A 23,841-nucleotide genomic window follows, 5' to 3' on the forward strand; every position below is an offset into this window, starting at 1 on the left:
ACCATCAACTCAAGCAATAACACTGACCGACAAGGATGACAATGTAAGCCTAGAATGTATAGAGGGAACTCATGCCCTCTCTAACAACTTGCCATTGGGATAAGACACTCTCAAACCTATGAAACCAAGTGGAGTCAATGTCTAGTACCTGCAATCCTGCAACCATCGATAATTGTGATGCAACATATATGATAATATATCATAAATGATCAGGCAAGTGATGGAGAATCACAACATCATATCATGATAGCAATGAGTGATATGGCACCATCTCTATCATGAATACAATAGTAAGCTAGTCACAAACATCATAGCATCATCTCATCCAATATAGTCATGAAATTGGGTTAGTATAATCAATATGTCATTATAATCTTGCAACAATATGATCCATCATAACAATGAGTACACATAGGCCAACAAATGTAAGTCCATCATCATAATATCCAAGATATGTCATCATCCATGAGAGTCCTCAAATAACATATGTCTATATAAATGTCTAGCATCATAAAAATAGCATCTTAGTTATAAATAGAGTCATAAGCATAAAACAAAACATCTCATAGAGTCTAAGTAAGTCTATCGATGCAAGAATCAAAAGACGAATCAAGGAGGGACACTACAATCCCACCATGAAATACAATCATAGAAGAAAATACAAGGTATCCATTTCAAATATTTTCATATTGCATTCAAATATACATAGCAATTTATGATATCAAGAGCTATCATTTCATTACATTTGGAAAAGCATAAACCAAGTATCAATGGAAACTTTAATGCAATTAAAATATACTATAACACCCACACCTAAAGCTCATAAATTAATGAGAACAATGCATAGACACTTATACTAATCATCGTAATAATGTAATACCCCATCAGGAACCCCAAAGGAAAACCCACAACAAGGGTGAAAAAAAAAATTTTAAAGAGTAAATCATATTAAGTGCATTAATTACAATGTTAGCACAATAATAACACAAGCGGAAGACTTACACCAGAATTCCTTAAGGGTTACCAATGAAAGATAAATCCAAAAGTTAAATTCCACAATTACAATTAATCCAATAATCCATCAAACTCATAGAAGATAAAAATCCATATGCAATCACAATTACACCATTGAAATATTGAAAGGATACAATATAATTTCTCTTCAATAATCATTTACACATATCATAAAGAAAGTTGATGCATAACATCCAGAACTTAGGCTTACATTGACCTTCCAATACATGGCTCTCAATATACATATAAAGATAAGATCTTAACCAAATACAAGGTTACATAAGATCATGGATACAATAACCACATAGGTCACAAAGAATAATAATCTCCAAACATGAGATAGAGCATGAGTCACGAATCACGGAAACACCTGCAAAGCCAATGTTTGCATGAAGGTAGGAACAAGAACATCCGATGGGAAGTGGCACTACCACCCGACCATGTAATTCCCAAAATGGAATCACCCCACCGTGCTAGGAGATAGTCGAGGACCCTCAAGCAAGCAAAAGCATGACATGGTCGACAAAACAATACGACACCATGATAGCACAATACGACTCCACAATATTCCAGTGACTCAACATCACAATACACCAGTGAACCTAAAGAGAGAGTGTCATTTCATAGCTTATGATGGTTACCATGGTCGGCCTCCATAGGTCCTCGCCCCCATCCTGGGTTATCCTGGTAACCTTTCTCAAACCTCTGGCTCCAACCAATTCTCATGTGAACCCTACCAATCTTTGGTGAAGATAAGGTGGTCAGTTTTCCATTCCAGGCCTTCTCACTACATCATGAGCCCTTTACAAGACTCACCCATGTGCGAGGTATAATATCTTATATAATGTTATAAACTACCCACCTAATAAATTTATTAGATTATCACTTATTATCTGACTTTTGATGGGTTATCCAACCATCTACTTTGGGCGCGACCCCCACTCGAAATCCACTCTCTCAAAGGACACTAAGAAAACATGGCCACTCCACGAGGACCCTATGCCGAAGCATACAACCATAACACCACTATCCAAAAACAAGTGGTCAAAACAAGGACATGCTGACTCTTGGTTAACCATAAGGCAAAGACACTACATGGTTAAGACAATGAGGTTATCATATGTCACTTGGTCAAAATAGTCAAATACGCCACTACAAGACGACTGAACCAAAGATGAGAAATAACACAAATATAACTCTTTGCAAGGAAAGCTAATTTCATTAAGTCCGTACTCAGACAATCTTTGAGAAAATCAGCATCATAAGCACTTGCAAATTCATTGATTGAAAACTAAATAAAAACACCCTTTCATTCAGAAAATTCATTCATCTCTATATAATTTCCAATTCAATATTCCAACAAGAATAAAATCCACATTAAATATTCAACCGAATAAAATATGAATTGATAATAGACATTTAATCCATTTCCAGAATACATCCAAATTTACCAATTTGAATTAATAATTCATGCCTTGATTTCAATATATATATTTATTAAATAAATATAATAAAAATCACTTTATAAATTACCATTTAGAATTTAACTTTAAAACCAACTTTAAAATTCATTGCGTTTATAAAATAAAATAAGTTAACGACATATTATAAGTTGTACCGTGAAGGGTACAAGGCATGTGGGGGCCAAGCCAACCCACGGTAGTGCTGTTGCCGGAGCAACAGGCACTACCTACAGGTAGTACTGCTACCACCAGTAGCAGGCCTACCGACCGGTAGTGCTGCTACCGTGTAGCAGTACTTCCGACCGGTAGTACTGCTACATGTGGTAGTCAGACACTATCATCCCGCGTGGTGGGGCTAGCCCGCCACGGGGTAAGGTAAGATTAATTTTATAATAAAATTTATACTTCCTTTGCATTTAAAATCAATATAACATGAACTCAATTCATCCCATGTTCATTTAATGGGCACACACACACACAGTGCCAAACTCCAAAATACAAAAGGGATATTTACCAATAAGGTAAATGGTGAATTAAAATCACACAAGAACCCAATAAATAAAGATTTAGCTAACAATAGAAGAATTTAACAGATAGGAGAAGGGTTAAGATAAATTTCCTCACTTCCATTACCCAAGAAGGATTCCTTACATCTATCAAGAGGTAAACAACCAATTTTTGCCAACATAACCCCAAATCTTGGGGCAATTAGATACTAGAAAGCACACAGCAAGCTAAATCTAATTCTTTCTATTCCCAATAGAAGAGGTAATTCAAGAAGTTGATTTTCAAGAACAAATAACAAACAACAAATAGAGAAATGACCTATTTCTTTCCTAAATACAAACATTTGATATGAGTTCCACAAAATCAACAATATCAGACACTCTTTTCTTCCATTCCAATCATTCCACAAGAATCTACAAAGAGATTTGCATTTTTCCAACACACAGGAAGCAATTAAACTATTCAAAATTAAATTTCAAACAAGAAGAGATTATCCAACCTTCAAGCAAACTAGCAAGCAAAATGATGGAAGAATCCCGATCCTTGCAAACCAAATCCAATTCCAGCTCCTCTTCCAGAATGGTTTTCCAAATTTCTTCTTCAAAATTCAGCCTCCTCATTCCCATGAACTCCAGGAATATATGGAAAAAATCTATTTCAACCTAAACTTTCTAGGTTAAAAGTCTTCTCCACCAATCAGATTAAATTTTTTTTTTAAAGTAAAAACAATCAGATTTACCTTTATCCAAAAACAATTCTTTTCCAACAAATAAAATACAAAAGTCAAATGGAAAGGTAAAAAGAAAAGATTTTATTAATTTTCTATTTCCATTTTCACAATACTTCCTTTCAACATAAGCATTTAAAATTTAAATGGCTATGCAATTATTTATTTGCTTTCACAATATATTAATACAACTATTCACAATAAAATAAGCTAATTTAACCATTTAGTTCTAGCAAATCATTTATTTAAATAAATCAATAATCTCAAGAGCATAATAATTAACTAATTACGCCAACATAAAAATAGCATCATCCTCTCAAATTAAATAACCATTCAAATAAACAAAAACACGCAAAATGAAGGATGATCAAATGACAACTCACAAATGACTAAACCAAAGCACTATGACTCGCATACCAGCCAGATGGGAAAGAAAACCAACTGACAACACTCACACGAGTGTAACTGTGGGTCAAGTTAGGATCCAACAACTATCTGTTGGTATTTTGGTATGGTTTTGTCATTGATGTCAACACCTACTAATACACCTACTTTGGAGATCCAGCAACATTCACTAGCAAGCAAGTAAACTATGCAACAATTACTGGTATATGGTTCACTGGCAGGATATATTGTTCACCGGTACCTGGAATGATATGGAAGACACTTGCTAATGTCAAAGAAATCATGTGGACACTTTATTTTGAAGAAATAATCATTGGTATATTCATATTTGCATATTTGCTTTTACTGGCAAATAGGTCCAGGTTATCTAGGTTTACACCAGCAGGTTTATCTTTTCCAGATCAGCATGGCATGCTATGGAGATGATTTATTATTGTTGTAAATGCATTAAGCCGACATGTTCAATCGGTTATTGCATCGGATATTATATTGTTTGTAAAATATTTTTATTGTAATATCTTGTAGAGCCAACCTACTAAAATTGGTCTTAGGGTATGGTATAAATGTAAGATCTTATTTGTAAGATCAAGTGTGGAATGCAAAAAGAATTAAGTGAAGGTATATGCGAGATCAAGCAGGGATATACATGAAGACATCATTTGAAGGTGAAGTTAGGTTTTTGTAGAAGCATATCAGCATTACACCGGTACTGAATCCAGCATATGAAAATGCTATTTTGAGCAGTACATTCTTATTGGATTTAACCATCGAACTGTAGTCAGTGTGACTCCCATTTTGTGATTGAGCAGTGAGCTCTAGGCTATTGGCCTTTCTGCATGTGCAGACCCCATTTATGTACACATACTATCTGCAGTAGTATCATCTAATTGTGGGTAAGGTTTCCCACCGTGGTTTTTCCCCTTACAGGGTTTCCACGTACAAATATTGGTGTCATGTGTTGTGGATGACTTTATGTTTATGTTTCATGCATTAATCCTTACTGATATAGCAATTTACTGTTAACATTGTCTACCAGCATACTTAACTGGTTTACCGGTATTAAGCATTAAGTTGGTTAATAAGTTTTTGGTTCAAATTTATTAGACAACTGATTCACCCCCCCCCCTCTCATTTGTCTCTGGGACCTAACAATTGGTATCAGAGCTTAGTCCTCTTTTGCAGAAGTTTAACAACTTGAGGAGATCCAATGTCTACTAATTATTTCAGGAAGGACAGTCCTAAACTTGATGGAACCAACTATGGGATATGGAAGATCAGAATGGAGACACATCTGAATTGCATTGGTAAAGACATCTGGGAAGTTACTAAGAAAGGTTATACTGTTGTTGTAGCTGGTCAGACTGCTCCAACTACCTTAGCTAAAGATGAAGAAAATGATTGCAAAGCAAGAGAAGCACTTTTGAGCGCATTATCAGATCAACAAATCATGGGATTATCAGATAGGTCTACCGCTAAAGCTACTTGGGATCATTTGGAAACACTGAATGAAGGAGATTCCATAGTCAAGATTGCAAAACTTGAAAGCTTCCGAATTAGGTATAAACATCTGAAAATGGAAGAAGATGAAAGGATTTCTGCTTTTATGGAAAGAGTAAATGAAATTGTTTTGGGTATTAAATGTTGTGGAGGAACTCTGAGTGAGGATGAAATCACTGGCATATAAAATGAAGGTTATTGCTATAAATGAATTGAGAACAATGCCTAATACATCAGTAACTAGGGATACATTGATTGGAAAACTTTTAGCCTTTGAAATTGAGGAATTTGGTCCTATTGCTATAAAGACTGATTTGGCCTTTAAAGCATCAACATCATCTACTCCATCATTTGACAAATCAAACTGGAGAGCCTTTTATGTAAGAGAACTTGAAGAAACCAGGAAGGAGAATGAAGAGCTTGAAGAACTTGAAGCACTATTTGCAAGGAAAATGCCAAAAGGTCCAATTGGAAGTAAGTATGAAGGTAAAGCACCCTTTAAATGTTTTAACTGCAATAAGATTGGTCATATAGCTTCAAGATGCCCTGATAGACATGCTAGACTAAGAGAAGAAGCTAGAAGAACATACAAGCCTAATCCTGAATATCAGAGATACAGATTTAAAAAGAATAAAGACAAATCTCGTTACATTGTTGATGAAGGTGTGACTGATGATTCTGATGAGGATCCAGCAAACAATGGATGGGTTTTTGTTGCTATAACAGAAGATCAACTGGCACCTATTGCTCAACCGGTAGAACAAGCCCTAGCAGCTAAAGTTGAAGCAAAGGATGAATAGATTATTGACTCAGGATGCTCACATCATATGACTAGAGACAAAGGTAAATTCTTGAACTTTCAAGAATTCAATGGAGGTTTAGTAAGATTTGGAAATGACAAAGCCTATTCAATCAAAGGTAAGGGTTCAATATCTCTTGATGGTAAACATAACACTGACAATGTCTACTATGTTGAAGGATTAAAGCATAATCTTTTAAGTGTTGGTCAATTAGTTGAGAAGGGATTTCAGTTACAATTTAAAAATGGAAAATGCAAAATCATAAATAGAACTGGTTTGGAAATTACAACTGGTAATCAGACTAGAGGCAATATCTTTTATTTGAATAATAGTGAAAAGGCATGCTTAATTGCACACATAGATGAAAGTTGGTTATGGCATAAGAGACTATGTCATGTAAACTTTGATTGCATGGAAAAGATCAGTACTTCTAAGGCAGTTAGAGATCTACCTAAAATTGTGAAACCTCATAATACAATTTGTAAGGAATGTCAATTTGGAAAACGAGTTAGAGCTAGTTTCAAAAGTATTCCAGAAAAATCCAATAATGCTCTTGACTTAATTCACACTGATTTATGTGGTCCAGCTAGAACTAGAAGCTTACAAGGTGATAGATATTTTATGCTAATTATTGATGATTATTCTAGAATGTGTTGGGTTACTTTTCTCAGAGAGAAGTCAGAAGCACTTAGAAAGTTCAAACTATTCAAGGCAATGGTTGAAAATGAAACCGGTAAGAAAATCAAATGTTTAAGATCAGATCAAGGAGGAGAATTCACATCTAAGGACTTTAATACATTTTGTGAAGTGAATGGAATCAAAAGACAGTTATCAGCACCTCGGACACCATAGCAGAATGGAGTTGTTGAAAGGAAAAATAGAACTATCTTGGATGCAGCTAGAAGTATGTTATCAGAAGCAAATCTACCACATGTGTATTGGAGAGAGGTAGTTAGCACTGCTGTCTATACATTCAACAAAGTTCACATTAAAGGTGAAACCGGTAAGACCCCTCATGAACTATGGTTTGGTAATACTCCTACTCTTAAGTATTTCAGAATTTTTGGAAGTAAATGTTATATTAGAAGAGATGAATATATTGGCAAATTTGATCCTAGAAGTGGTGAAGGAATATTTCTTGGTTATTCATCTAAGAGCAAGGCATATAGATGTTTTAATAAAAGATTGCAGAAAATTGTTGAGAGTACAAATGTAAAGATTGATGAACAATTCAGAGGAACTTCAAGGTATATAGACTCTGAACCGGAAATAGAAATTATGACAAATGAACCTATACTGAATCCACTGGTACAAAATGAAGATCCAGTTACCCTAGTATCATCAGAAGATTCCACAATAATTGAAGAACAACAGCAAACTAAGACACCCCGGTATGTAAGATTGAATCATTCTGAAGATCAGATAATTGGAAACAAATTTAAAGGAGTTATGACAAGAGGAAGATTGGCAAATGAAGAGGTATGTCTTATTTCTCAAATTGAACCATCATCTATCAATGAGGCATGTGAAGATAAATTTTGGATTAAAGCTATGGAAGAAGAATTAGGACAAATTGAGAAAATTAATACTTGGACATTAGTTCCCCAGCCTAAAGATAAAAATGTAATTGGAACTAAATGGGTATTTAGAAACAAACTTAATGAAGATGGTAAGGTTGTCAAAAACAAAGCAAGACTAGTGTGTAAGGGATATTCTCATAAAGAAGGAGTTGGTTACAATGAAACCTTTGCACCGGTAGCCAGAATTGAGGCAATTAGATTATTCTTGGCTTTTACATCTCACAAGGATTACAAAGTTTATCAAATGGATATTAAATGTGCATTTTTGAATGGAGATCTTGAAGAAGAAGTATATATTGAACAACCTGATGGATTTTCTTTGACAGATGACAATGATATGGTTTGTAGGTTAAGAAAAGCTCTGTATGGATTGAAACAAGCCCCAAGAGCTTGGTATGCAAGGTTGGATAAGTATCTTTTGAAGATTGGTTTTACTAAAGGAAATGAAGATAGCAATTTATACTACAAAGTAACTAATGATGACATCTTGATTATTGAAGTATTTGTTGATGATATAATCTTTGGAGGAGAAGATGGATTATGTAAGGAATTTTCTCTTGAAATGCAGCAAGAATTTGAAATGTCTATGATTGGAGAAATAAAATTCTTTTTAGGTTTGCAAATTTCTCAGAATGATAAAGGAATATTTTTGAGTCAATCCAAGTACTTGAAAGAATTACTAAAGAAATTTGGGATGGAGAACTCTAAACCGGTAAGCACACCCATGACTACAAATGACAAATTATCTCAAAGGGATGTATCTACACCTGTTAATCCAACTAGATACAAATCTATGATAGGAGGTTTATTGTATCTGACACAAACCAGGCCTGATATTATGAATGCAGTATGTATTGTTTCTAGATTTCAGAGTAATCCTAGGGAAAATCATGAATCGGCAGTGAAAAGGATTTTCTGGTACTTACAAGGCACAGCAAATCTTGGATTATGGTATCCTAAAGATGAAAATTTTGATCTATGTGCATACACAGATGCAAATTGGGCAGGAGATATAGATGATAGAAAGAGCACCACTGGAGGAGCATTCTTTCTTGGAAAGAGATTAGTTTCTTGGTTGAGTAAGAAACAGAGTTGTACATCTTTATCAACAGCAGAATCAGAATATGTTGCAGTAGCAACTAACTGTACACAGGTATTATGGCTTAAGCAAATGTTGAAAGACATAAAGGTAAAATGCAAGGAACCTATTACTATATACTATGATAACACTGCAATAATTGATATATCTAAGAATCTGGTATTACACTCTAAAACAAAACATGTTTCTATTAAACTGAATTTTCTAAGGGAAAAAGTCGAAGAAAAGGAGATAAAACTGGTTTATGTGAATACTAAAGAACAACTTGCAGATATTTTCACAAAACCTTTGCCTAAGGAGACTTTTGAGTATCTCAGAGATCAGCTTGGAGTCATACCTCCACTGGTAGAGACATAGAAAGTTGATGATTGTCATCAACTGGCAGAATTAAAAGACAAATCTTTTATTCTGGTATTTGATGAGGAAGCTACTTCTCAAGGGGAGTAGTTGGTATATTGGTTGGTATTTTGTATGAACTTGACCTTTTGTGACTTTGGCATTTGATGTCAAAGGGGGAGAGATATCTATGGAAAAACACATTATCTTTTTTTTGGAGAGATTTTAGGGGATTGGTATTGTTACTCCCAGGGGGAGAAATAGAGATTGTTGGTTTTTGTATTTGGGGTTTCTGTTTTGGCACTTTAATGGTTTTTCCATCTTGTGTATCCATTAATGCCAAAGGGGGAGATTGTTGCTATTTTGGTATGGTTTTTTCATTGATGTCAACACCTACTAATACACCTACTTTGGAGATCCAGCAACATTCATTGGCAAGCAAGTAAACTGTGCAACAGTTACTGGTATATGGTTCACTGACAGGATATATTGTTCACCGGTACCTGGAATGATATGGAAGACACTTGGTAATGTCAAAGACATCATGTGGACACTTTATTTTGAAGAAATAATCATTGGTATATTCATATTTGCATATTTGCTTTTACCGGCAAATAGGTCCAGGTTATCTAGGGTTACACCGACAGGTTTATCTTTTCCAAATCAGCATGGCACATTGTGGAGATGATTTATTATTGTTGTAAATGCATTAAGCCGACATGTTCAATTGGTTATTGCATCGGATATTATATTGTTTGTAAAATATTTTTATTATAATATCTTGTAGAGCCGACCTACTAAAATTGGTCTTAGGGTATGGTATAAATGTAAGATCTTATTTGTAAGATCAAGTGTGGAATGCGAAAAGAATTAAGTGAAGGTATATGCGAGATCAAGCTGGGATATACACGAAGAAATCATTTGAAGGTGAAGTTAGGTTTTTGTAGAAGCATATCAACATTACACTGGTATTGAATCCAGCATATGAAGATGCTATTTTGAGCAGTACATTCTTATTGGATTTAGCCATCCAACTGTAGTCAGTGTGACTCCCATTTTGTGATTGAGCAGTGAGCTCTAGGCTATTGGCCTTTCTTCATGTGCAGACCCCATTTATGTACACATACTATTTGCAGTAGTATCATCTAATTGTGGGTAAGGTTTCCCACCATGGTTTTTCCCCTTACAAGTTTTCCACGTACAAATATTGGTGTCATGTGTTGTGGATGACTTTATGTTTATGTTTCATGCATTAATCCTTAACGGTATAGCAATTTACTGTCAACACTGTCTACCGGCATACTTAACCGGTTTACCGGTAGTTTACCAGTATTAAGCATTAAGTTGGTTAATAATTTTTTGGTTCAAATTTATTAGACAACTGATTCACACCCCCCCCTCTTAGTTGTCTCTGGTACCTAACACTATCTCATCCACTCCCATCGGACATATAAGGCACTCTCAGACCTGTGAAGCCAGGTGGAGTCGATACCTCGTACCTACTTGATATTAGTATCTGCAATGCCCTGCACCAATGAACTACACATGCATATAGACAAATATATATAACAGACACGGTACGCACACCGATGAAGGAGAATCATGACGTTCTCTGTCTCACAAGAGTGAGTGAAGGAAAATCATCCCCTTGCATCTCATACACATGCAAACACACAACATATAAATAACACATCGCACATATATGGTAAAAGTGTCAGTCCATGATAATGATCCATAAAATAACATTAATCATAAGCACTTAAATACTACATAAAATCATACACCACAAATCTAGATAAAGCATGAAATAACATCACATAAAATCTGAATCAATATACAATAATGTTCCACTGAACAGTCAACTGAAGTCAAAAAAAATACAAAAAGAGTCTGATCAAGGAGGGGTACTGCAAATAACATCTCAAGAGATCATATACATAATTCATAACAATGTCATTACTTAGGAAGCAACTTACAGGGCTTTGAATCATGAATTTAGTCTTGGATTGATCCTAATCCACAAGTACAAGTCCAATTATCTATGGAATCTCATTGAAGAATAACATGACATCGTAAGTCATCTCACTCAAGGCCATTCAGACCTAATAATTAAGAAAAAATAGAGAAATAATTCAGACAGGGCAGCGAAGAAGGCTAAAACACCAAGTCAGCAATTGCATGATTATTTAATAAATTCCATGAATTCTAGCTTAAATTGCATGATCATACCATCAATTTCATAATTCAGGGTGAAGATGCATAATTTTGCCCCAAAAAACCATCTAGAGCATCATGTTTGACAAAAATGAAACATGGGAGACCAATTTTAGAACTACCTTATTAAACCCTAAAAACACAAACACAACACCCATACAAGAATCTAAAATAAAATTGGGTAGCATTTCCCTAAGAACACCACATTTCAACATCAAAATCCCAACACGCATACAAACACAACAATCAAACCATAGGAGACCAAAAGACAAGTACAACGTGATCATAACTCATCTCCTAATGAATCGTAAGAATTAAAGAATGATCAAATTGAAGAACAAGAAATTAATGGAGAGATCCTACCTCAATATTGGAGAAGCTCACAATCACAAATTGCAACCTACACACTCCACAAATGCTACAAGATTTGGACAGCTTCAGGACTCCCCCAATTCAATGCATTCAATATCAGACCCATAAAATTTCTCCTCCAAAATCATCCAAGCTCAACAACACCCTTTATCCATGAAGAGGTTTTTTGGAGAAGAACATCAAAAATACAATAAGTGTTCAAAAATGAACTCAATAACCAAATATAACCTCACTTTTTTTTAGGAATATACTAATAATATTAATATCAGATTAAACTTAGAATACCAATTAAACTCCCAAAATTTCCCAATGATAAATCACTTAATTTATATTAAATCAAACACAATAAGGCATATTTCACATATAAATATTGAATTAATTCAACAATATTAAATTGTCATTGATGCATGTGATAAATGATGACATATCCCAATTGGCTGACTATGCACAAACAATCATTATAGGGCAACTCAATGTGACAATTGTGTTTCCAAAAGCTACCAATTGTGGTAGTCAAGGTTCAGAATAATAAAATGGTTGAAATAGTAAAATCAAGGGAATTGCCCTAATTAAGAGATGACAATTTTGGCTCAAGGTATTTGGCCAATGTTATCTCCTGTTAAACACTATCAGGGATGTGGGCACACTCAAACTTGTGGAGCCTAGTGAGGTTGATGTAGTGTACCAGCTATAGTCACTGAAACATTGGCATGTCAAGTGTACCTGCTCATTTATGTATATAAATAGTCAAATTAACTCAAATCGTTGAAGGGGATTTTAGCATCATATGCATTCTCATAAACTCAAGTGAACGATATCATCCCTTTCACAAATTATTATCAACTAAACTTTATAATATAATTTCATTTATTTAACTACATTAAATAATATCATCAATATTATACCTCTACATCTCCAAGTATATATCACAACATAATTAGTAACATGATATCTCATCAAATCAAAATAACATAAAATATGATTCATTATTTTTAATCAACTAATTTGGTTAACGTCATTTATCTTACTCTAATCATTACACAAATCAACATTTATATCCACATCTCTCATATGACAATTCTAAATCACAACATTGGTATATCTCAATCATCAAGCATAATAGGTCTAGCTCATGCCATAGAAACCACCCAAGGAACAAGTATCCAAATTAGTCATGCAATGGATCTCAAAACTAGGCACAAGAATAAAGCACACATCTCAATGCAATATCATAATCAAACCATCATGAAGTGATCCAACGCATCACTATTCTACAACAATCACTAACTAAAATCGAAATTGAGAAATCACATACATTGTAACAATGGAGAGTGAAAAGAAAGATCAAGCACCACAAAATGATCCACATGCAAACTACAAGAGACACAATTTATAGGCACAAAGCCAGGTCCACATAAAGAAGTATGTAATGTATAATTGAAAACGAGAGGGGAATTACATCCCCTCCCTCTAGGACTAGGCTTACTCACGAAAGTCTAAAGTCAAGAACAAGGTGTACAATCTAATGAACACATCAAGTATACAAGAACAACCATTTTACTCATCCACAAGTCTAGGTCACAACACAAAACTCTCTCTTATCAATCACACTACCATAGATAAATTGATCTATCGTGTGGTCCAAAGAGCATCAATGCTCATGAAAAACCATAATAAGCCATAACACGGTGCTAGGAGCTCTATCAAAACCAACACAACATTGAGTAACTTTACTCTATTACAAGGCAACCAAGAACAAAACAAATCCTTCCACGGACTCTCCTTAAACCAAGGCACAAAACATTTAGGGCTATCATCCAAGACTAAGGGAAAATGACCATCCCACGAGACTAAAAAGTTTTAACACAAGGGTACTAATGAAAACTAGAAAATCACCTCTTGTAACTAGGAGGACCCATAGGATGGAGGTTCAACAACCCCCAAAACTCTCCAAGAAGGGCCACATGATTGCCATTAAAATTTAGGGTATAGGAGTAATAGGATTTTACTTTTGTTGATCATTCAACTATAGCTACATTAGGTGTTTCTCAACCTAGATTGATCATGATTTCACACTCAAAAAGGTGAAATTGTATCCTTCACAAGATTCAATACCCCGCACTCACAACTACAATCATCCTCAAGATAGCCCAATCCACTCAGTAGAATCTGCATCCTCCTACAGCCTTAGGTTGTGAACAACACAAACCACTAAGACAACTCCTCAACTCACACCCACTCCTAACAAGGAGTCTTGCCAACAAGGCAAAAAAATATGAATATAATAAATATATAAATTATTAGGTTACAATGCACTAACTAAGGGCACTTCCCATCCCTAAGCTATGTCAACCATACATGTAGTTAGGGAGTACACATAAAAACTTACACAATGAGTACCCACAATATATTAAACAACAAGATCAATGGTGCATGAAGCACCTCAACAACCACACCATGAGCACCAAGTACTAGGCACAACATAGTCCCAACCATATAAGAAACAATAAGAATTGAATGCAAAGTACAAATGTCCAATGCACACCTCATTCAAATTTCAACATAAGCAACCACATAACAATATTACACAAAGAAAGCATAAACATTCATTGAGAAAAAGAATTTTGAAATTCATTATAATTTAGTTGATTATGCATTATGTACTTTTCATATGATCATTATCACGTCACATAACAATTTCATATAATTTAAATAGATACATTTGCATGTTATCATAGAAAACATCTTTTAATTCTTCTATTTAACCATAATTATAGCTAATCCTAAATTCATATATAGTACATTCTACGTGATGTTCTCCCTTGTACATAATATCAAAGGTTCATAATGACCATGATAGAAGCAACACTTAACACAAAACAAGGCCAACAATGTCAAAAATTTGGACCACCATGAGATTTGGAAAGAGAAAACCTTGTTGGCAAGAGACATTGTTCTGGTGAAGATTGATGCATGAGAGATGTTTAGAAGTTGTCATTGATGGAAACTCAATTCATAAATCATATCCGATATATATAGATTTTATTTACCAAAAGTTGTATTATTCATTAGGCATAAGTCTGGAAGGTGGAATACAATATCCGGCAGAATATGAGTACAATGTTCAGATCTTGATTTTGGTTGCATAACTTTGGTTGCGGTAATAGAGGCAGATGATTCAAGGTTTGAGGAATCTTATTTTGTAATTCTAGTATTTGGTGTTGATTCATGAGTAAGATTGAAGGTTTGGTATCCGGTAATTCAGGTAGAATAGAGTCATTTTGAAGTTAAGTGATATAACGTGTGATCCAGAATCTTTGGGATGATTTTGATGGTTGTTGTTGAGTTTGAGGTAATTGTGTCGACATGTGAGAAGCTTGTTATCATCTACTTAAGGTTTACATATGAATTTGTGGATGAATTGAGCTGACTTGTTGGTACACGTTTCATATTTTGCAATATTATGAAGCTGACATATTGGAGATCTATTTTGGCAGTGTGGATATATAAGATCGACTTGTATGACCATTTTTATATGGTAGATGTGTGAATATTGATGTGTGATTAGTGAATGAGCATCAGTATGCAAATTTGGTGCTCCGATATATGACTGTGTAGTAGAACAAAGCAGATAAGCAGAATAGAGGAAGACAATCAAATTGTGCCTAACCGGAACTGCTTCTTGGCATTTGTCGATTCTATATATAAATTTAGTTATTGTTATTGCTTTTATAACTCATTTGTAGGATAATGAGTCATTCGGGGTTGTATCCCTCTTTTGTATATGAGCAATGAGCTCTAAGCAGTGTGCCTGAATGTAAGTGCATTCCCCTTTTGTAATATTATCATACTCCAAATCAAAGTATAATAATATTGTGGGTTTCAATCCCACTATGGTTTTTCCCTTTTTGAGTTTCCACACAAAAATTTGGTGTTATGGTTTTGTGGCTGATTAGTTTATGTTTCTACACTTTACTTTCATTCTTATGCATCTGGTGGTTAAAGAATTAGTTTAATAAATTTGTGAATTGCAGAACACTGATTCACCCCCCTCTCAGTGTTCATTGATTCCAACAATTGGTATTAGAGCTTAGTTCCTCAAAAGAAGCCTAACAGCTTGACGAAGATCTGGAAGAGTGAATCAATGGACTCTGGCTTGTAGAAGCAACTTAATGTGGCACTTGAAGATCTTGATGTAGCGATGAAAGAAAAAAATTAGCTTGGGGAGAAGTTTGGATGCTACTGAAAATTTCATTGAATCTCTGAAAGAACAAGTGAACATTGTTGGAGATTGTTGCTGCTAGGTGTGTCAACTTGAATTTCATCCTCAGAATGCTACCTATAATAAGTTAGTTTCACAAAATACAAATGGAAATGCTACAGGAAATCCAAACTCATCCAATGAAACTACATGAAATACATATTAAAATAAAACATTATTTTTACCTTCATGGTTTATGTCTCATTGTGTCCTAATTCCATTGTTCCTGGTTGCAAATGGTGTGCTCTCAGACAATGCACTGATGGCTTCCAAGATGGCATATGAAGAATGGACTGATAACTTGTAGTTAACTGATACTATGATATGCAATACTACATGATTATGCTAAAATGATTATGCTATGATGCTATATGATAATTGTTATTGCTATTTGATATTTGCTTCAAGATTAAAACTCACGGATGCATATGATTAATTTGAAGACTAACTCTTTCTCAACTAAAGCTCTTGATTTTATAGACTTTGAGAGGATTAGATGATGTGGCTTTGATCAATGGTCCTGATCAGATCTACAGATTTGGATGGTTGTGAGCAAAGGTGAAGGTTGAGAGAAAGGGGTAAGGAGAAGACACGTGTCACTCATCTCACCTTGACTGGGTTGCTGACTGAGAGAATCTAGGGATGGTTGGAGAATATTTAGGCATGATAGGACAAGTGGACTCAAGTCCTTCCTAAGATGTAGGGGTGTTGGAGAGAATATAAGAGATGGTTATGAAATATGTGTACGTACACAATATTCATTAAGTTTGGAAGTTGGAGATAAATGATGAATTAATATTTAAGAAATATTAATTTCCTTAGCCACATGTTTGATGAGTTGGCAAAGGGAAGATGAAGTGGAGATGGAGGGTGAGTTGGAAAAGAGATTTAAATAATTTAGAAATTATTTAATATTTGAGACTATAGGATAGGAGAATAACTATTAAATATTAGATATTTAATTGATTGGAGGAGATAATTAAATATTAGATATTTAATTAACTTGGTTAGAGGAATAATTAAATATTAGATATTTAATTAATTAGAAGAATAGGATAGATGAATTAATTAATAGAAAGACACGAAAAATGAATTAAATAAATTAATCTTTTCAAATTAACTATTTAATAGAAGAATAATCGTTAAATAAATATAAAATATAAAATATTTATTTAATTACTCATAGCCATTTTTATGTGTATACACTAGGATGTGTTGTTGTCATTGATGTCAACATATTCCTGTGATTTATTTCTCCAGTGATTGCAAATTGATTTATTGGGATCATGGTTTGGTGTATGGAGTATTTCTAGTATCATTATATTCTTTTGTTTTGGTTTTGGTGATCCGGGAAGCTTAATTGATCATATCATATGATCCGGTTTGCAGTTTGTTTTTTTTATCAGTGCTTTGCAGAGTTTAGTACTTCCTCTGGTATATTCCGGTGTGATCAGATCTTGAGCTGATTTTTTGGGAGATTATTTGGGATGGTTTTGTGTATTTTCATTTCAGACGCTTCGTGATTTGGTTCTCCTCAAGTTATCTTTCTTCATGACAATTGTTGTTGTTTGAGTGTTCTTGAGGTTCAAATGTTGATCGATGAAGATTTCATAAGTGGTGTTGGTACAGTTGTTACTGATGATTCTAATGTGCTTGTTGGTGTTTTTTAATTGTGTCCTATTTATTTTGATGATTTGCATTGATCATCGTGTGAGTTCTTGGTGTTTTTGTTGAACCAATGATGTTCTTCGTGTTATGTAGTTTTGTTGGTGGTGTGGTGTGTTGTGGTTGATATTGGCATGATTACCGTTGGTGATGAGTGTTTGGATATTTTATTTAAGTCCATGTTATATCATTATATTGGTCTAGTGGTCGATCTGTGTATCGTGTGATGTAATTTTGTAATTGAAGGTTGAGGGTTTAGCCGACCTTGTTGTCAAGTTTGATGAATTGTATAAATAGATGATATAGTCATGTAATTTAGGTATCGAGGTTGTGTCTATATTAGCAGAGAGTAATGTATGTGCGAACAAGGAATTCATCTTTCGGTGTGGTGTATTGAGAAAATATTGGTGTTGCAGAGAAGATATATGTGCTTAATTGGAACTGTCATCAGGCATTAGCAAATGTTGTTATTGTAGTTAATTTGATTTTGGATTGTTGTCTAATCATTTTGTAAGTCAATGAGACTTCCTTGTAAGGTAGTGAACCTTCCCTGAGGGTTGTATCCTTCCGAGTAATTGTATCTTGAGTTGTATGCTCTAGGAAGTGTACCTAAATGCTGGTGCATTCCCCATTGTTATATTTACACATACTAGCTGCAGAGTATCATCTTATTTTGGGTAGGTTCCCACTATAATTTTTCCCTTAACCAGGTTTTCCACATCAAAATCTTGGTGTTGTGTGTTGTGCTATCAGTTTGCTTATTCTTGTTGTTGTTGCAATTTGTCAGATTTGTAATTATGGTTGAGTTTGTTAATCCAGTGAAAATTGATTCACCCTCCTCCCTCTCAATTTTCCTTAATTTTTGTTGCCAACAAACACATCTAGAGAGAAGAGAAAGGAACTGATGGATAAACTCAAAGAGAAAGAAAAAAAAAGCATTGACAATCAAGCCCTACAAGACAAGACAGATGAATGTGATAGTTTTGCTAGAGATAATGCAATTCTAAAGAATGAGATGCAATCCATTGTGATGAAGCTGACAAAGGAGATTGAAGACATAAAGAAGGAGGAAAATATGACTCAGTCATTGAAGGATAGATCTAGTGAATGTTTCAAACTTAACTATGAAAATTATTAGTTGAGACTTGAATTGGTGAAAACCAAGAATGATGGGCAAGAAGTTTAAAGGCGGATCATAATTTTGAGAGATGAACTTTCCATTGATAATGAATACAAAGAAAATTTCAAATCTATCTTAGCTAGGCTAGATGAGATGCTAGAAAGTCAGAGAAGTGGAAAAGACATGTGAGGACTTAAATATGAGAAAGGAGAATCCTCTAGTTCTGAACAAATAAATCATCAAAAAATAAGAGACCTTTGGTAAGACAGCCTAATACTTATAAATTCAATGGTAAATGTTTTATTTGTAATAAATTCGATCATATGGCAAGTCAATGCAGAAATGGGATGATGAGTAATGGTCCTACCTTTACCAGTCAATGTTTCAAATACAACAACTTTGGTCATAAGTCAAACATGTGCAAAGTAGTGATGAATAATTTCCAAAATAAGAGATGATATGGTTGTGGAATGTTTGGACATAGTTCTAACCAATGCAGGATGAGACCAAATCAAATGAACTTCAAGCCTATGCAAGGAAATGTTTTTTCCTATGCATGCAATAAATCTGGTCACATTGCAAAATATTGTGAAAGCAAGAATGTGAGAAAGAATGCTCCAGTATATAAGAACATATCAGATGAAAAGGGCAAAGAAAAGGTTCAAGAGGTTAGAGAGAAACATAAGAAAATGTGGGTTAAGAAGGAATATTCAAATGCTTAGAATGGCTCCACACCCGATTCTGGTGTTCGAACCTCATCCAGTAACTAAGGCCAAATTCCTTAGGGAGAATCTTTTCGTGTAGATCCTTAAAACCCCCTCTTAAGATCTATAACTGGTTGCGGAAGGTTGCAGAAGATTTTGAGTGACAGTGCAATTGATGTTGAATAATATTTGGAAAATTTCATGGTGATCTGAGAACCCAATGATGAATTCTTGGGAAGCATAGTATCCGATAAACCTTTAGGGTTGTACATTTATTACAACTTAAAGTTAGGTTTTTGATGATTAAAAAGGCATTCTATCATTCATTCTTTACATTACAAATGAAGTGAAAGAGTAGATGAGTGAGGTGAAAGAGATTGAGCAACAAAAACAAAGCTTAAAGCTATCCGACAAAGATTCCTAGCATCTAGTCGGAGTTGAAAAGGTACTTATCCATGTTTGAGCTATCTATTTATGAAACTATTTTGAAATGGCATCATCATCCAGTGTGGAAACTCCATTGGTAGTAGAGATTACTGATAGGGCAAGGCCAGTATTCAAGAAACACCCGTTGAAATCAGTAAAAGATGATCCAAATGAAGCATTTTCTTTTGTGTCGTATGGAGTGTTGCATAACGAGGACATTAGGGAATACATTCACTGCAATATCGAAGAGCTTGGAAATGCAGATATGTTATCATTATACACCAAGCATATGATGGATGAGATGGGGAACCCGAATCCTGATTTCAAATCATTGCAAGACAAGGGTTTTATCCAGTTTGTTCACTTTTTGGTTTTTGATGAACCCAAATGGGTCAGGTATGTCTTGAGCCAAATTCATGATGAGTTTATATGGCTAGATAGACCATAAAACATCACAAAGAAAGCCATTCAAGTGGTAACTTGTTTAAATGCAACTGGTGAGATCCCTGGTCTGGGGCATGTAAAGAACACAACTGTGACTATGGTAACCGGATCCTAGCATGACAATCGGTCGAAGACAATTAGTTATATAGTTGAATATGATGTGATATTTGTATTGATGGTGACAAGGTATAAGGTGTATCAATCTAGCAAACAAAATTCTATATCCGATACTGCAATATATGTAGCCTATCAGATACTCAAGGAGGAAAAAATTTATGACTTGTGTGGAGTACTTGTCAATGAGCTTATGAGAAACCTAAAGAAGATTAAACAAGATAAGAAACATTTTTTCAAGTTTTTTTCTATTTGGCATTTTACTTTATGAATGAGATCCCCAGTGTAGGAAAGGTACAGTGGGCATATGACAAACCGGTGGCAATTCAAATCAAAGAAGGATTGCAAGGATTGGGAGATGTTCAAGCTCAAAAAGCTACTTTTTGGGGCTATTTCAAATTATTCCAAGGTATGATAAAAAATACAGAGAGTATTCCTAAAGAAATTGTTGAAAAATATGAGGATAGCATCTATTTTATCGAAGATAAAGACCAATGCCTTATGGAGGCAATAGAACCAAGAATAGGATGGATCATGCCTATGGGGTATGAAGTGGATGGAAACACTATTGATGCATATGCTTAACACCTTTTGATTAAACTGGTTGATGAGAAAGAAGAAAGGTTTGGCACTTACAATGAGAAAAGTCTAGACCTACATATGAAATTCATTAAGCCCAAAAGAAAGAGGAAGGTCAAAAAAGAAATAGAAAATCTTGCATAACAAAGGAAGTTGTTCATAGGGCTAGAGTGTAGAATATTCTTAAAGAGGAGGACATCGTAAAGTGAAAGACAAAACCGGTCTCCACTTCTCCCAAGCAAACCAATCCAAGGAAAACCAAATCAGCACCTACCTCTAGTGCTCAGAACCATGTCCCTCCACCCAAGCCCCAAACCAAGTCAACTAGTGGAGCTGAGAAGAGAAAGAAAGGAAAGTTGGAAAGGGAATATGTAGCAGTCACTACAAAGGAAGCGACAGAGTCTGATGAAGTAGTGAGAGAGGTGAAGAAGATAGATACCTATGTTAGGGTAGTGAAGAAACCTCAATCCGGTGAAGCCCAGCCAAGCAAGAAACCAAGAATTGAAGTTGATCCATCCAGTAGAGCCAGATCAAGCAAGAAGTCAAAGTATGAACTTGATGAAGCTCTTAAATCTGGTAAGCTTGGAGAGAAATACAAAATTGTTCCTCCTATCACATTCAAGAAAATGGTTGATTCAATTATTAAGGAAGGTAACTTAAAGCATGTTTTGGAGTAGTATAATAACTGCAATGGAAATGACAAAAGGGTATTAGAAGATGTTGTAGTAGAATATATGAATATATACAACAAAGCATTAATAGAGTTATCATACATGATACTCAAGAGCTTATATGAGATTTTGGATGCAAGAAGGCATACAGCTAGTCTTGAGGATGAAAGGTTAAAAAATATGTTTTGATTAACCTATGTTTGGTGATATCAGGAAGTGAAATAGCTAGATTGTTGAATATTGCCAGGAGTAGATTCAAAAGAAAGCACAGGGTTAATAAAATAATGTTTGGCAAAGTTGATGAAGTAACAAAGGAAACATAGGCTATTTTGAAGCAATTTTTGAAGGAGAACTAATATCAGGTCAATCCAGTGAAAGATGACACCCAACTGAAAGAGTAGGCACATGATACCTCTATTTCGGAAGTGCAAACAACAATTTTTGATGTGTAGAAAGATCAGCCAACTGAGAAAGCCATTCTGGTAGAGAAGATAAATGAACAAACTACAGTTGCTGATGATCAGAATGTTGGAATCTTCGGTGATAGAGGTTGATTCAGAAAAGGAAGATGAGGAAATTGGAGATGGTAAAGTAAAATTTGATGCAGGAAAGGGAGTAGATGATGAAAAGGAAGAAGATGCGGAGGAAGATGTAGATGTTGAAGTGGCAGAGAAGGAGAAGGGAGAAAAGAAAAGTGAAAAGGTTTTGGTGACAATGGCAAGAGACACTGTAGCAGAAAAGGGAAAAAAGATTATCACTAACTCAGATGATTTCACTCAAGGACCAATACATATGAGTTTACTATCTCCCATGCAAACACTGGAGCTAGAAACTCTTCCTCAAGAAAAAACAAGTGAGGACTTACTCAAGTCTCACACCGAAGACAAAGAGTTGATAACTTTGGCCACGAATGTATTGGAGAAAATTTTATCATCCTTTAAACATGATTCAGATGATACTCCCTCTAGTAAGCTTAGAAGCATACTTAATGTAGTATACTCTCATTTTGTGTCTTTGGAGAGAGCGGCAGATGCTAAAGTTTTCACTCAATTTAATGCTATGAGATTGAGGATAATTTTGAAGATGATTGAAGGAGATAGGGTCAGTTTGATAACCACTATGAAGAGCATACAAGATGCATTAGATGAAGGCAGTCAAATATTTGTCATTTCTAATTTTGCCTAAGTTTACTATTGACATTGACAAGAAAATAAAAGTGTGAAGGGTAGTTAGCTAGCAACCTGCCTAATGAATAAAGCCCAACATTCAATTTTATCAAAACACCTCAACACAAGTAAATCGGCAAGACCTCACTGAGTCGTGTTGATCATATTATCATCCTTCACACTAGCATCGCATGCAGTTTTTGGGGAGACACCTTCATATTATACCAATAGGAGACTTTTGTGAAAATAGAACTTGCAGTGCCATCGGAGAGATATATATTGATATACAGGTAGACAAATTGCATCGGTGTAATAACCCTCGTCGGAGTGAGCGTGAAGTGATCAAATCAATTTTATACATCATGTCTATACACATTCATGGAAAGAAGACTATAGGAAAGAGTCTGGTCGATGTGGGTAGTATCAGCAGGAGTTATGCAGCCGAAGTGAGATTCTAGAAGTCATCGCGATGGTGAAAGTCATCCCAATGGAACTACATGAAGGCATATCAGGTTGATTCACCCCGATGCGAATAACAAGACAAGACAAGTAAATCAGCGAGATCAATACTATCAGGATGAACCATGGAAGACAGGCCAAATAAGCAAGTCACCCCAACAAAGGAAGATGTCAAATGCATTGGCAAGAGATTCGATCGTAACCTAGAAAAGGTAAAA

The sequence above is a fragment of the Cryptomeria japonica genome, chromosome 9 (assembly GCF_030272615.1).
Source record: "Cryptomeria japonica chromosome 9, Sugi_1.0, whole genome shotgun sequence".
NCBI lineage: Eukaryota > Viridiplantae > Streptophyta > Pinopsida > Cupressales > Cupressaceae > Cryptomeria > Cryptomeria japonica.